This window comes from Palaemon carinicauda, chromosome 7, assembly GCF_036898095.1.
Source record: "Palaemon carinicauda isolate YSFRI2023 chromosome 7, ASM3689809v2, whole genome shotgun sequence".
Classification (NCBI taxonomy): domain Eukaryota; kingdom Metazoa; phylum Arthropoda; class Malacostraca; order Decapoda; family Palaemonidae; genus Palaemon; species Palaemon carinicauda.
In genome coordinates, this window is record NC_090731.1 from 129,535,261 (window position 1) to 129,539,354 (window position 4,094).

The following is a 4,094-nucleotide window of genomic DNA, read 5'->3' on the forward strand; positions in this document are numbered from 1 at the left end:
GAAGACCATGGTGCAGAGGCTAAGAGCTGCTTACCGTAACTTAAAAGTTTCTTCTACCCTTACCAAGCGGAAAGTGGGCACTGAACAATTATAGCGCAGTAGTTAACCCCATGGGTGAAGAAGAATTGTTGAGAATTTTTTTTTTGATTTTTTCTGTTTTATATTCAGAGAATGCATATACGAGTAGTAAATTTGTTGCAGCCAACATTGTTATGGAACTAGAATTAAATAAAAAATCTTAAATAAGAAGTTAGATATTTATAATTGCCATCGATCATGGGAATTAGTTTTAAAATGAGCATCCAATAGATTTGAAAAATCATTATCGGTAATAATGAACAACATAACATCTTGGTTATTATTTGAAGTCTTTGAGCAATAATTCTCGCCAACTATCCATAGTAAAGCACATACAAAAGTCGATATAGACCACGCACATAAGTATTATACCTAATCTTATGTATAGAGTTTCCAAGTTTGCTTTAAGATCACCATATAGTCTCGTTTTTTTTTCTTTTTTTAGCTTTGTTTGTACTGTACATATTCACCTTTTTTTTTATTAGTTTCCCCTGCAATCGTAGATTCTCTATCCTGTTCATCTGCTTACTTCTGTAGGAACTTCATCACCTTAACATTTACATTGTTTACCTATTTTCTTATAGCTTTTACCATCACCTGACTTCTTTATTTTGTCTTCATAATAAGAATTTCTGCTTTCTCTACAAAGGGAAATGAGGTTGTTATCAATTTCGAAATCTGAGCAGTTCCAAATGTCTTGCCCTGAAATATATTTCCAGCGACAGAAAGAAGACATTCACTGTGTAATATTCCAGACTGGTTGGATCTCTTTTCATTTTACAGTATTTGCTACTTCCGAAAAAGAACTATTTTGTCTCAACATTTCATGAGTCAAGGGATAAGACAAATCACCTATAGGCAGGACTGAATCACCTTGTAGGGGACATTCTTTTTATTTTTAAATATGGGGAAAAATATCATTAAGTCAATAGAGTCCTTTCAATGACGTCACTGGGAATCGCCGGCGGCCATGCTGGAGGACATACAAAGCGAAAACATGGCGGCTGCTACAGCGAATATGGACAATGAGAGCGACTTTGTCAAACAATTGTCGGGTGATGATAAGCGTTTTTACAAGCAGAAACTCGATCTAATTGATGGCCTAGATCCATACCAGATGTAGAATTCATTCAGTCAAAATATTGGGGATTTTCCCAGTATTTCATACATTGATATGGTGAACTACTTGGTACTGTCGGCCAACCCAGAACATGAGTGGGCATACATTTCCATTGAATAATCTGCTTCCAGAATTCGTTGTTTTTCCCTTTAATGCTTTCAAGTCCAAAATTAGATAAACACTGGGCCAATGAAGAGTGTTTATAATTATAAAGCTAATATTGATCATTTAGCCTAACCTTGTGTATTATAATTTTTGATAGTCAAAATGTATGTAAAAGTTTTGCATTATAATGTCAAATCTTTATCAGTTCATGCCTAACCATTGTGTTTGTTTGGTTACAAATGCTATAATTTCTTATATACATATAAACACATGATGGACAAACTCTATTGTAATGCTCTTGGACGATCGTTTTGCCTCCTTGCAATTAAATGCGCAAGTTTAATGATTTTTTCGATGTTTCATATATAAGCTGAAGACCCCTTCAGGTTAAACCAGCTTTCAGATATTATTATTATTTTTAATCAATGTTTATTCATCACATAGGCCTGTATGTCTGCACAATTTAATACACAAATTAAAATAAATATAAATATACACTTGATTATATATAGGCATGAGCACCTTGACGAAATAGAGACCCAGGTAAGTAGCCTTTGTTAATATAGCCAATATGGGCACTTTTAATTTTTGTTTTGAAAATCTGAGATGCCCCTTTGATGTTTAGAAATTGAGATGCCCCCTCCCCCACACACACTACACACTGAACTGACGATGATACTTGTCAAGTCACCTATGCGATCGGATATAGCATGTTTACCCAGGAATAATGATACTTTTAGGGCCTAGCCGAGACTGACCCGATATGAAATGATCAGAACAAATACCTGCGTAGGGTAGTGAGGATTCATGTAGATCAGCCCGTGATATTCTGGTCAACCAAAAGTCACGTCTGCGCTTGGATAATTCTTCTGTATCTTTGTCCTGATTCTGAATACCTGCCGGTATGCAGTAGAAACTCTTGTCATCTCTTCGTCCTCGATTCCCACAGCCAGCAATAGCGCAAAAACTGGACATTGTGTGAATGTGAATGTGATGAAATGGCTAAATATTCAACAGTTCAACCATAGCTATTCACTGAACGCGTCTTTGTATGTCCTCCAAGATGGCGGACCGGAAGTTTGATGACGTGTATTGAAAGGACTCTATATACCAAAATTAGTGACCGAGCTTTTCAATCGCAGACTGAAGGATTTTAAAACTCAATTAGTGTGATTTTAATATCTTGGCTCGACAACCCTAGCATTCACTAAAAAGAAATAACTATTTGATTTACAGCATTTTGTGAACGTTGGTGATATTGCAGTTCAATTATGATTTGGCAAAAAGACATCAACACCAACATCCTTAGATTTTAGTTAACCAATCATAATAACCGTCATTGAAAATTGATTACGTACAGTCTTAATTGTGCCTTATAATATATACTGTGCCTTATTGTATATTTATCTCTTATACGAATGTAATCTTTGACAAAAACGGCTCGGCACTTTATCGAAACCTTAGGCCGGCCATACACTATCATGTACTGTACACCTGAACAGTTACGCCTGTCAGGTATACCTGATACCTGAGGAGCACACACACTCTTCATGCATACCTGTCAAGTTTGTCAGTTCGCCATGGATTCTTGAGAAGATGGGTTGTACTTTCTCTCCTTATTATTTGTAGTTTTTGAGAAATGTAAAAACAGACGGAAGAGACGCAAACAATGGTGTAAGGAATTGCTGCAAAGAGGAAATAAATTTACCCATATCAATCTTCTTAATGAAATGAGACATGAACCATCTGATTATAACAATTTTCTGCGCATAAATGAATCAGTGTACAACGAGTTGCTGTCACTTATATCTCCCTTGATTAAACGAACTCAACTGTAAAATAAATCAAAATTATAAAGCTGTAATCATAAAAATTTAAACTGTCCACACCAAATGATTGTTAATAACTGAGAGACCTGTTCAGACACACCTGATGAAACCGCCACACACACATCAAGTTTACTCGCCTGTCAGGCAGAACTGATCGAATTTTCATCAGTTGTCAGGTCGCCTGAGAGGCTAGAGGATGACCTAATCACTTGTGGCGGTTAGAAACTCTCAGTTTGTTAAAACTGAGCAAGGTCTGGCTGTTTATATTGTCATAAAGACTGTATGCTAGAAGGTTATATTATAAGTAATATTGTAAACTGGGAATTTATATTTTATTTATATTTTTTTTTTTTTTTTTGCATTTATGATTGTGTTTTTCGGTGTGTCATACAATAGCCTACATTGGAAGACCTCACTTTTGTATATATTTAGAACTAGACTTATGACTTCATGAGGAGAATAAGTTTGCTTACATTTCAGGGATTAATCTTGGATCGAATGAAAATTGTTAATTACAGGCCTTTACTACAGTATAATTGTTCATACATTACACTTACAGGCCTTTAGTACAGCATAATTGTTCATATATTACTTTTACAGGCCTTTACCACAGGGCATTTATGATTTTTAGTATGGAACAATTCCCTTCCCTGAGTAGAAGTAAGAATGTCGATAATGGTCATGTAAAGAGGAGTCAAGAGATTTTGTGAGCATGAAAATATATTGTGCTCTGAGTCTTTTATACACATGGCCGTTATATATTACAAAGCTCTAGGAAGATATACATGTTTAGCCATATTTCTTTTTCAAGTTAACATTTTCCCGGAAGTTAAGGACAATAAATCCACAAGTGTATCACATACAATTTATTATAAAAAAACTTATAACTATATACATATTGTCACATTTAAATATATGAAATTGTGTTCATTTTAATACATACATTGACTGATCCTAATTCA